This window comes from Anomaloglossus baeobatrachus, chromosome 1 (assembly GCF_048569485.1).
Source record: "Anomaloglossus baeobatrachus isolate aAnoBae1 chromosome 1, aAnoBae1.hap1, whole genome shotgun sequence".
Taxonomy (NCBI): domain Eukaryota; kingdom Metazoa; phylum Chordata; class Amphibia; order Anura; family Aromobatidae; genus Anomaloglossus; species Anomaloglossus baeobatrachus.
Genome location: NC_134353.1, coordinates 173,116,375 through 173,129,422, shown reverse-complemented (window position 1 = coordinate 173,129,422; position 13,048 = coordinate 173,116,375). Strand labels below are relative to the sequence as shown.

The window sequence follows — 13,048 nt, the reverse complement described above, 5'->3', positions numbered from 1 at the left end:
CATAAGCCCCCCACCAGGTTTGCATCGTTATTGCACATGACATTCCTTGGCTCCAGGTTCAGTGGAGACAGCCATTGATTAACCTTGGCCTGGATAGCGGTCCACAACTCTGCAGCTGTCACTGCGTTCTCCAGTGCATATTAATTTCTGCACTCCCTGATTGCGATGAGCAATGGCTGAGCTGTGTGGAGGTGAGGGGATTCTCTCTGCACTGTTACATTAGGAAAAGGTTGAGGTCGAAGGTGGAGACCCTAGAGCAGGGCGAGAAAGCAGAAGCAGTAGAGGAAGAAGTAGATCCCAGGTTTGCCTTGGGGATCTCAAGACTTGGGAAGAAGCCCTTTCCCGCCTACTTCTACCAGAGTATCCCAGTGTCCAGTCAGCCAGATGTAATGCATCTGGCCATGCTTGCTCGTCCAGGTGTCAGTGGTGTATTACACCTTGGAAGACACAATTTTTCTAGGAAAAGGTAATGTTGTCTGCAACATTATGGTGTATAGCAGGAACAGGTTTATTAGAAAAGCAATGGCGACTACGCAATTGATTCTGGGGAATTGCTACATCCATCAGCTTTCAAAAACCCTCTGTATCCACAAGGCGGAAAGGCAGCAATTTCATAGCCAAAAGATTGGCTATGGTGACATTCAAGGTCTTATCTTTCATATGTGTAGGAGGAAATATTCTTTTCTGTGATCAGAACAAGACCGATGGCTGGCCTGGTGAGCTGAGAGAGGGTGGAATAGGTTGTACATGACAAACTGATGGTCTGCGAGGGTAGTGCAGGCAGAGATGTTATGGTTTAATGTGAAATGTGGTGTGCTCAATCTCTGAGATTGGTCAAAATCCACAGGCATGTCCATTTCCGAAACAACTAATGGGCTCTCACTGACCCCAACTGTAGTTGTAAACAAGTGGAGGTTCTGCGAGTGGAGACATGGGTGAGAACAGTTCCAAGGGTGATGAAGGAGGAAGAAGCATCAAATGCAGTTGATGGGGGGGTTGGGGATGCCTGCTAGGCCACATTTTAGCACAATAAGATTCTCAGACTAATGCATTTTGATTTTTTCATGTGACGGTTCATGCATGTAGCAAACAAATTATTTGTATTTTTGCCTCTATATTTTACAAAGTTTGCAGAGAACATGAATTGGGTTATCCATTCCAGTCACAAAAAAGTTCCAGGCAAGGCAACGCTTGCCACCAATGTGAAATGTGGACCTGACGCCACTGCAAAACACAGTCAGAGCTGTGGCTCAGGATACAGAAGTTGCCCTGGTTGCATTTACTCTGTGTCTGTGCAGGAAGAAACTTGTCTTCCTCCTTCTACACCTCTTCTGCTGAGCTACTCAGCTGCGTGCTTCTGGATTCACACCAAGTGGGATCTACAATTTCATCGTCATCCTCTCTGTTGTCCCACTCCTCACCCATACAGTCACCCCCCCTCTTTTCCTGACCTGACATCCTAGTACAATATGCGTGTGTCTCAGGTATCTGAGTCTCATCATCTTCATCTCCACCCCCAGGAGTTAACGTCTGTTGAAGAGGGTCTGGATCCTGCTCAAACCTGACTTCGTCCAGCTGTGGATCCAACTGACAAAGATTTTTGGCATTGGTGCAGTTGCTTTTCTCCTCTTCAGTCTGTGAATCTTTGGAGCACACCTCTGATGACCATGGGATAAAATGTTTGAATAACTCTGCAAACTTGCCCATGTGTGGTTCCTCAAAGTCAGTTGGGTAGTTGGAGAATTGCGACACAGGGGGAAAAAAGTGTAATTGGGGTGGTATTTCTGAGGAATGAACTGTGTTTGATGTTGTGGTTCAGGAAGAGGAAAGGAAACTTCATGCAGCGCTTGCCATCTACTATAGTACATGCTGTTCCTGGTCCTCATTTAAAAAATGAAGCCATGTGCAGGTGCCAAAGAAATGGAGTGGAGTAGCCCGTCCAGTAATGAGAGTTGTTTTCAGTTCTCTTGGGATAGGATTAGCAGGTGTTTGCTCAGTAGAGATTTAAGGTACCGTCACACATAACGAGATCGCTAGCGAGATCACAGCTGAGTCACGGTTTCTGTGATGCAGTAGTGATCCCGTTAGCGATCTTGTTATGTGTGACACCTACCAGCGATAGTCGTTGCAGAATGGTCCAGGCCATTTTCTTCAAAGGCAATGTCCTGCTGGGCAAGACACATCGCTGTGTCTGACACTGTGTGACAGGGTCACAGTGACTGCTGAGGTCGTTATACAGGTCGCTACCGCGCCTGTATTGTTCCTGCATCGCTGGTAAGATCTGACTGTGTGACATCTCACCTGCGACCTCCCAGTGACTTACCTGCGATCTCTATCAGGTCGCATCATTTTCGGGATCGCTGGTAAGTCGTTAGATGGCTCATCAGCACATTTTTAGCAGACACTAAAAAGTACCAATACCTATTGTGATGGTTCAATGGCAAATTTTTAGCAGCTACTAAAAAGTATCAATACTTATTTAGATCCTTCTATGTTAACTCTTTAACAGGCACTCACAAGTAGCAATCCCTATATATATTATGAAATAACGATTTGTGGCACACACTCTTCCCACACTGTCTCCACCCCCTACTGTCATTAAGCACATGCCCCATTCATCATATAGCATCACAATCCTATCCAAAAGCATCATATGTTATTAGGAAAAGCATTTTTGAATATGAACATAGCGAATCATTGCTGGGTTTTCCCAAAAATACTCAAGTGTATGACCCAGAGCCGGATAGGGATATGCTTGTACCAATTTGAAATTGTCAAACGCGAACTAACAAGTTTGCTCATCTCTACCTATTAATTCATTGTGTTGTTCATTTTCTCCTATTATCTCTTGTATCATTATAAATTTGGACTAGAACAAAACTTTACTGGAAAAAAAATATTTTTGTCTGAATGTTATAACATTTTATGGAGCACCAGTAGTTTAAAAATGCTCCCACCAATAAATAAATTCCTATGTCAGTTTTCCAAAATGAAGTTGCTTGTTGGATGATATCTGCTTCTTTTTGCACCTCATGGACTTTGAAAAAGTGATATGGCATTCACAATTGATTTAAAAAATATTTTCCTTCCTAAAAAGCGCTACTTTATATCCGAGCTCTGATGTGTGCCACAGTAAATTTCCATCACTTAAGTGATTATCGCTTTCAGGAGAAATTGCTTTACTTGTAAGATCCATTTTCACCTATTAATCTTGTGAAAATAAAAAAATGGTGCTAAAACAACATTTAATGGAAAAAAATGTTCCCTTTTCTCAATCTAATATCAAAAGTTATTTAAAGCGTTTCTGGGTTCAAAATGTTCACAACATGTCTAGAAGATTTCTTGAGGGGTATAGTTAGTAAAATTGAGTCGCCTGTTTGAGGTTTCTGCAGTTTTTGACCACATATAGAATTATGCCACATTTATAAAAAGTTGTATAACAAATTGTGTGGGCCATTTCTTTTTATGAACTTTGCAAAAATTAGAAATTTGGAGTGTAATGGTGTGATATTGTGGATTATGTACCATTTTGTGTGGGTTAAGGTTTAGGCATGGTTCACTGTCCATTATCTGTATTCCTTGTGTGTACATTGTCCTATTTGCAAGTTTAATTCCTCCCCTGCCAGGCTTTTGTTCCTAAGTCGGGGGAGGGTGCGTGAGATCCACCTAAACTCTCTGATTACCTGAAGAATTGGTCAGTCTGGATGAGCAGGAGAAGAGAGAGGGAGTCTGTTACTTGAAGAAATCCTTTGGGAGAAACTGGCTTCTCAGAGAGACCTGGATATTTATCGGTTACCGGACTATATTTGTGTTACTGGACTAATTTTACCCTCTGTTTTGTGGATTATTTGATGGACATTCTGGATTGCTTGGAATAAATATGCTTTGGATTGCTCACTCATCTCTCGCTCTGTTAATTGTGTGACATGGGAAAAGGACCCCGTCACAACTGGTGGCAGTGGTGGGACCAACAGAGTGCAACCTAATGGAGATGCACACACAGAGTGAGTATAGAGACTTGACCGCATCCAGTCTACAGGAGAGAGCCAGAGATCTGGGCCTGAACCACCATGGACTCAGTAAAGAGGGCTTAATCGATCTACTGGTGGGTGCGAGCAAGTCCACCTCCTCCCAAATGTCTAACGGACAAGCACTGGGGACAGGGATTCCTGCCCAAAAAAGCCAGTGATTGGTGTGGTTTAAAGTAGAGATGGCAGCTCTTGGCCCCGGTTTTTCTCAGCAGTATAAGGAGGAGGCTGCTCGCCGAGCACAGCGGAGACAAGAAGCAATGGAGTACGACAGAGGGAGTAATGTGAGTTGAAGTATAAACCCAGCGATTCGGGAGCCTGTACGGATCACCCGGGCAGACTTCAAGCCATTTGATGAGGCTTTCAGAGATGTGGAAGGGTTCTTCAAGGACTTTGAGCAGCAGTGTGTCATGATGGAGGTTCCCCACTCTGGCTGGGTGTGTTTGTTAGTGGGACTCCTGAACGGAAGCCTGGCAGAGTCTTATCGCACCATTGACTCACAGCAGAACCAGGATTACAACATTGTAAAGATGAATATCCTGGATTACCATGCCATCACCCCAGACTCAAATAGGGCACAGTTCCGAGACCTCCCATACACCACGGGGAAATCGTTTAGGATATATGCCCATAAGATGTCCCAGGCATGTCGGAGATGGCTGGAAGTGGAAGACTCCTTCACTGTGGAAGACGTTATACAGGTATTTCTTATAGAACAATTTCTTTACAAGTGCCCCTCAGAAATACGGGAATGGTTAAAAGAGAGCGTACGCCGCACACCTTGGATAGAGCTGCAGCCCTGGCTGATGAGGCCCTTACTATCCGACCGCAATGGAGGAGGCTTCTGGACAATAAGCCACAGGCTGCTTCTGCATCCCTGCCCTCTCCAGTTATACCTGCTTCTCCAACCAGCCACAGGCCGATGACAACCATGGCTCACAATCCTGGACCCCAGCAGTTCCAACCACGCCCTGGGGGAATCACACAGAGGAGATGTTATGAGTACGGACAACCTGGGCACCTGCAATCCAGTTGTCCCGCAAGGACTCGGAGGGACCCCCACGCACTTCCATCTCGTCCGGTGCATTTTGTGCATTCCATCCGGCCTGAGGAAGAGTTACTACCACCTCTACTGGAGTGTACCGCTGACCCCTGCACCATAGATGCCCCTGTTGGAGCTTATGGCCCCCAACCTTTGTCACCAGGTTCTCCTACTGCCTTCTCCAGAATGCACATTGGAAGGAGTCTGACACAGAGGAGATATTATCAATGTTGGCAGCCTGGGCATTTGCAAAACACTTGCCCTGCTGGTCGATTGAGGAATGACTTTGCACCAAATCGACCTGTCCATTCTCTACAGCCAAATACAATGGGGGAAGAGTTCTCACCCCTTCAAGTTGACTTGCCTAATGACTCAGACACTCGTGGTCAACCACTAGGGGTTTATGGGGTGCAAGCCACAGCCCCGAGTTCCTCTCACCATCAAAGTAAGCACTTACAGGAGGTCGTGCTGGATGGACAGAGAGTTATTGGGTTTTGTGACTCCGGGGCATTTCTCACAATAGGTGATCCCTGGGTGGTTCGGCCAGAGACGATACATCATGGACCAGGGATTGTTAATGAATTGGCTGGAGGACAAAGGAGGAATATCCCAAAGGCGACTGTAGATCTGGACTTTGGCTTTGGGGTCAAGCAATGTCTGGTTGGGGTGATGAGCGGCCTGCCTGCAGATATTCTTCTTGGAAATTATGTGGGAGATCTACAATGCCGATTTGTGTGTGCAGGAAACACAGTTTGAATGAAGGAGGACACAAAGGGAAGCTTGTCCTTCCAACCCTACTGATGTCCAAGGGACTATCCACAGCTGAGCAACATGGATTTAAGTGAGGTGGCCAGAGGTCTGTGTAGACCTCATGGCATACTCACTTATTAAGAAGGAAGGAGAGGTTGTGATGGTGTGATATTGTGGATTATGTACCATTTGGTGTGGGTTAAGGTTTAGGCATGGTTCACTGTCCATTATCTGTATTCCTTGTGTGTACATTGTCCTATTTGCAGGTTTAATTCCTCCCCTGCCAGGCTTTTGTTCCTAAGTCGGGGGAGGGGGCGTGAGATCCACCTAAACTTTCTGCTTACCTGAAGAATTGGTCAGTCTGGATGAGCAGGAGAAGAGAGAGGGAGTCTGTTAGTTGAAGAGAGAAGGATTGATCCCCTAGGAGAAACTGGCTTCTCAGAGAGACCTGGATATTTATCGGTTACCGCACTATATTTGTGTTACTGGACTAATTTTACCCTCTGTTTTGTGGATTATTTGATGGACATTCTGGATTGCTTGGAATAAATATGCTTTGGATTGCTCACTTATCTCTCACTCAGTTGATTGTGTGATGTGGGAAAAGGCCCCGTCACATGGAGCTAAATAAGTTTTTTATTGACTACCAGTACACAACACAGACAGTATAGCTTGAGAGAGTTCAAAGGCAGGCAACAAAAGTATTACACCCAGAAAAGGTGAACCTAATAATCACAGTGAGGAAAATAAGTATTTGATACACTGCCGATTTTGCAAGTTTTCCCACTTACAAAAAATGGAAAGGTCTGTAGTTTTTATAGTGGGTACACTTCAACTGTAACAGACAGAATCCCCCCAAAAAAATCATAACATCCCATTGAATGATTTTCTAAATAGTTAATTTGCATTTTATTGCATGACACAAGTGTAACACCCAAACCAACATCCTCTGAATGTCCTGCCCACTTTCCCCGGCGAGGACATCAGCTTCCTCACCTGTCCGGGCATCCTGCGGCAGCAGTCCCATATCTGTCCCATACTGCTGTCCCCCAGAGTGTCTGTGCACCTTGCAGGATTTAGTTCTCTGCCCATAGGGCTCACTCATGGCTTTGCCACTTTTCTTAAAGGGCCATAGTCATCCTAACCTGGAAGTGCCTCCCATTTCCGCTGAGAGGTTGCAGGTACTTAAGGCACCTCTGCCTGTGGGAGATGCCTGGGCAATGAGTTTCTTAAATTGCTAGTTGTCAGGTCCCTTAGTGCTGCTTTGTGCTGTAGACTGCTGCTGATGTCTGTTTGCATTTCAGTGCTATGCCAGTCGGCTGTGGTGCTGCTGCTGCCAATACCTTCCATACCGGCTCGCTATTGTGGCGCCCCAGCGGTCTGGTTGCCACAGCAGTGTTGCCCTCCTCAAAAGGGGTAATGCTGAGCCTGGAGGTAGTTGGGGAAGTCTATTGGCCAGTAAGTACCATCGTTCAACACAGTTTCTCCCCCGGGCCAGCAGAGGGAGCTCTAAACCTGGAGTTCCAGGGAGATTGCTTAAGCTCTGACCTGGGGGAGGAGTTAGTCAGTCTGTGAGGAGAGTTCAGTGAGGTAGGAACTCGAGTAGTGTGGTGTGTGAGCTAGGAGCTGAGCCGGATCATTCAGCCCATGAAAAACACAGTCCACAGCGAGGCAAACAGGAGACGGACATTGGGGAGTGGAGCGCAGCCAGCTCACCCCGACGTCATCGCTAAAGAAATCGAATACCGGAGTTCGGGGCCACTCGAGTACTCGAGTACCAGTGGTCGCATCCGGAGGATGAGAGGACTGCAGGTCTCCGTCCACCCCACATCCGGAGGCGCAGCTGTGGAGTCAGGACTTGGAGCCAGGATAGAAAGAGTGGCACCTGTGACAGTCAATGCAGCCCGCCATACGGGGGAGGTAATAAATTACTTCAGAGAGCGACAGAACGGTATCAGCATTTCTAAAACATTGGGACCCGGTTTACCCAGACAGAGTGTAGGGAGCAGGCCTCATTAATAGAGTTGAGCGCGGTTCGTGGTTTGAGGTTCGCCAGTTCGCGGTTCGAGTGATTTTGGGGGGTGTTCTAGATAGAACTAGAACTTGAGCTTTTTGCTAAAAGTTCGGCAGTTCGAGTTACGTTCGAGAACGGTTCGATCAGAAAAAGCGTGGCTTTTTACAGCTACAGTGCACAGGGAGCCATCACTGGCAGCATGCGGTAACCAAGATAAATATCGGTATCCAAGCAAAGCGCTTTGGTTAGTAACCCGATATTTACCCTGGTTATGTGTGCAGGGAGCTGACACTTCCCCGCTCGGCTCCGCCCCCCTCCTGCACTCGGCATGTACACACACACACACACTCACCTGTCCCCAGCCATGCAGTCCCCGACACTGACATCTTCAGCGCCACATGGCCCCGCTAGGCTCCACCCACTTTGCACTCCGCCGCCCGCATACATGGCCCTGCTAGGCTCCACCCACTTCACACTCCACCGTCCGCACACATGGCCCCGCTTGGCTCCACCCACCTCACACTCTGCACACATGGCCCCACTTAGCTCCACCCACCTCGCACTCCGCACACATGGCCCCGCACGGCTTACCTGCAGTGATGAAGTCTTGTCCTCCCGACCTCAGCGCTGTCACTGTCCTCCATGGCCGCCGCTTCACATCTCATCTCGCTGCAGAGCCGAGACTGTCACTAGGGGTGATGTCACAGGCTCCCACCCTACTTGGCTGTGAAGTCGGCGGTCATTGAAGTCAGTGACAGGTCTGCTATCAGCAGTGCAGGTGATCGTCACCGCAGGTAATTGTCCTTCTCTATCCTCCTGACAGCAGCACTTGTCATGCCCTGCAGTGACCTGGGCTGACCTGTTGATGTTAGCTCAGGTCACTGCATTGCTCTTCCAGCCAGTGTGGAACATTCTGTTCTTCATTGACTGAGACAGTGACTATGGTATGGATCATCATGGGAACGCCTTATTGGATTACAGCAGACCTGGATTTGTTTTTCTTTCTAATAAATTGGTGAAAGAGGGAATGTGTTGAGGAGTGTTTTTTCAAATAAAAATGTGTTTGTCGTCTATTTTTTTTTTTTACTGACTGGGTTTGTGATGTCGGGTATCTGATAGACGCCTGACATCACCAACTCCAGGGCTTGATGCCAGGTGACATTACACATCTGGTATTAACCCCATATATTACTCCGTTTGCCACCGCACCAGGGCACGGGATGACCTGGGGCGAAGCATCAGGATTGGCACATCTAATGGATAGAGCTGCGGCCTGCTATTTTTAGGCTGGTGAGAGTCCAATAACCATGGACCTCCCTAGTTTGAGAATATCAGACCCCAGCTGTCTGCTTTACCTCTGCTGGTGATTCAATCTTGGAGGTACCCCCACGTGTTTGGTTTTTTTTTAATTATTTATTTAATTTAAAATAACAGCGTGGGGTGCCCTCAGTTTTGGATTACCAGCCAAAGTGAAGCTGCCAGCTGTGGTCTGCAGGCTGCAGCCTTCTGTTTTACCCTAGCTGGCTATCAAAAATAGGGGGAACCCCACGTAATTTTTTTTTAACATTTTTTTTTTTTTGTAAATACAAGGCTAAGCACACCTTAGTGCCACATGAAAGGCACCAAAGGGTGCAAAAGTACAAAATGCAGGAGAGTGGGACATTATGTGTCTTTCTGCTACTATAATGTCAGAAAAGACTGATATAAAGTGTACAAGCACAAGAAAATCACCAGAGCGCTCTGCGCTGTGAAAGGCAGTAGGAAATGGCACTGGAGTGAACATGTGACCCCCTCATGTAGGCTGAAAATTTGGATCCTGGGTAAATTCATGTATTTTCCCTCCTTTAGTTTTTTTGCAGTATGCAAAAAAACGGAAGGCACATGGATGACAATCGGATGACATACGGACCGTATACGGAACGGAAACGGATGCCACACGAATGCACCCGTGAAAAAAATGGACTGTTTTTTGCGGACCGCAAAAACGGATCGGTCGTGTGAATGTAGCCTTATTCTAATCTGCCGTTTATAAACAGCAGGCAGAAATAAGTGAATAGCGCCCCCCAGCGCCAGAAAATCTCCGGGGTTTCTGGGGTAGCTGAGACCCTGGAGATCATGATTCAGACCTTTTTTTCCGATCCCCGCTCATGTGATCACTGGTATACACTGCATAGCAATGATCACGTTACAGTAAATGACAGCGCCGGTAAAAAAATATTTATCTCCCATTTGGCATGAACAAACATGTCAGATGGGAGATAAATCTCCTCCCCGGTCCCCTTCGGTCCCCCGGTGTCGCCAAAGTGACCCCCCGACCCCCTCCCGGAAATCCAAATCCACAGCAGCGCGCCAGCCACATTCACCCTACTCCTCTGATTTCTGTTGCATGTGCCATGACACGTGTGACAGAAAACTCCTCCCCAGGCCCTGCCAGGTCACCCCCTATAACCCCACCGGTGTTCCCCGGTGTCCCAAGGTACCTGTGCAGCGTTGATCCCCCGCGGCCCCCTCCTTCACAATAGACGCTTCCGCATGCACAGAGCGGCTGTCAGCTCAGCTTCCTGTGTTCAGACACAATGAGTGGTGGTAACCATGCATCTGTACGCTACTGCAGTGCCCTGCTCATGAGGTAAGGAACATAGTTGATCAGGAGAGCTATACTGCATTTACAAATGGAGGGATTTGCTATTTCTGTTGCCCTGCTGAGCGACTACCAAACAAGAGAGTCCGTTATACGCCACAAAAAAACATGTCTAAATAGCGAGCTCTGTTGTTTAGTATTCATTCCGCTGGATAACTGGACTTAAAGAGGTATTCCATCTCTAAGATCCTATCCCCAATATATAGTAGGTGGAATAGCAATAATATCAGCAAATACCAATATTTGGAAATGTAGAATAGTTCTCCTGATTAGGCATGCCCTTACCTCATGATCAGGGCATTGCAGCTTTAGTAGCAACAGTTCCGACATGGATTCTGCTGCTGTGGACCTGGGGAGAGTGGGTGCAGAATCATTGCACCCACACTCCTCACATGGAGGGTCTGCACTCCTAGAAAATGGGGAATACATTCCCTGAGCGTGTCCCCCCATATTCTAGCGGTCCAGAGTCATCGTGGGACCCCCTTTCTTCTTTTCCTTACAATAAATTGGTGAAAGAGAGAATGTTTTGGGGAGTGTTTTTTCAAATAAATTTTTTTTGGCCTATTTTTTTTGTTAGTACTGACAGTTTGTGATGTCGGGTATCTGATAGACGCCATGACATCACAAACTGCTGGGCTTGATGTCAGGTGACCTTACAGCTAGTATCAGCCCCATTTATTACCCCGTTTGCCACTGCACCAGGGCACGGGATGAGCTGGGGTGAAGCGCCAGGATTGGCGCATCTAGTGGATGCGCCACTTCTGGGGCACCTGCGGCCTGCTATTTTTAGGCTGTGAAGGGCCAATAACTATGGACCTTCCCACCCTGAGAATACCAGACCACAGCTGTCCGCTTTACCTTGGTTGGTGATCCAATTTGGGGGGGGGCTACTTTTTTTTTGTAATTATTAATATTTATAAAATAATTATAAAAAAAGAGCCTGGGGTGACCTCCACATTGAATCACCAACCATGGTAAAGCTGCCAGCAGTGGTTTTCAGGCTACAGCCTTCTGCTTTACCCTTGCTGGCTATCAAAAATGGGGGGACCCAACGTCATTTTTTTTTAACTACTTTTTTAAATAAAAAAAATAATGGGCTTCCCTGTATTGTGATTGCTAGCCAAGGTAATGCCAGGCAGATGAGGATGGCAACCCGTAGCTGTCTGCTTTATCTGCGCTGAGAATCAAAAATACCGCGGAGCGCTACGTCATTTTTTTTAAAGATTGACTTTTACAGCACTGTGATGTCAGGCAATCAAAATACAGGGAAGCCCTTTTTGTTTTTAGTTATTTAAATAAATAATTAGAAAAATATATATGGGCTCCCGCTGCATTTTTTGTATTGCTAGATAAGGGTAATCCAAGCAGCTACTGGCTGCCAACCCCCAGTGCTCGGTGTTACCTTCACTGGCAATGGAAAATCCAGGGAAGCATTTTTTTTTTTTTTTGCCAAAAAACTACAAAAAAAAGACTTGAGCTTCGCCATATTTTTGTATGCTAGCCAGGTACAGCAGGCAGGTACGGCTGCCCCCAACCCCCAGCTGCCTATTTGTACCCGGCTGGCAACTAAAAATATAGGAAAGCCCTTTTTTTAATTATTTCATGAATTTCATGAAATAATTAAAAAACAAAATGACGTAGGCTTCGCTCCATTTTTGTGTCCAGCTGGATACAACTAGGCAGCTGGGGATTGGATCCATAGCACAGGTTAGCCCGAGCTTTCTGGGCCCCTCTGCTGCGAATTACAGTCTGCAGCCGCCCCAGAAAATGGCGCTTTCATAGAAGCGCCATCATCTGGTGCTGTATCCAACTCTTCCAGCAGCCCTGAAGCCGGGTGGCTTGCTGGGTAATCAAGAGTTAATACCAGCTTTGTTTTACTAGCTAGTATTAGAGATAGAGTCAGAGATTCTTAATGTCAGGCAAATTTGACCCAGCCATTAAGAATCTCCAATAAAGGGTTAAAAAAAGACACCACACAGAGAAAAAATACTTTAATAGAAATAAATACACAGACACACTTATACTCCCTCTGGGGAGCCAGAAACACCTCTGCTGCCACAACATCAGCCCCGATGGTCATTCCAGCAGCTACACCTTCATAGCCACAAAATTCCACAGGTGGCATCACGAATTTCAATAAACTACAACTCCCATCATCACCTCCCCCATCAGCCACATTAATTGACACCGCTAGGGACACAGAGTCGGGCCCCGCCACCGCTGACCACCCTTGACTAGTCCGGCCTGACACCGAGTCACCTAAGGCCCTGGGGAGGGCGACTCACTTTGGTGTCATGAACAGGATTTCGTGCCCGGTACCACCGGGTACTGTGTGCCTCAGAACTGTATTTAATAGACTGTGTTTTACTGTTGGTGGAAACTGATGCCGCCATTAAAACTGCAGGGCGCAAGAAGAAAGGGGGTGTGCCAGAAAAAGAGCACGAGAAAAGGCCGCCATCAAAGCGACAGTTTGTTAACCCTGCGCTACCCAGAAGAGAGGTGTAAAAGAAGTGGAGCCTGGTAAGGTTCACTAAGGGGGAAGAAGAATGGCCAATGCAGGGGAGGAACAGGTT

At 46.9% G+C, this 13,048-nt stretch overlaps 1 protein-coding gene across 1 annotated transcript in view; it reads left to right on the top strand.

The window, feature by feature from the left end:
* GALNTL6 (polypeptide N-acetylgalactosaminyltransferase like 6) overlaps positions 1 to 13,048 on the top strand; it is a 2,628,190-nt gene that overhangs the window by 2,512,144 nt on the left and 102,998 nt on the right. The gene's annotated exons all lie outside the window — the stretch shown is intronic.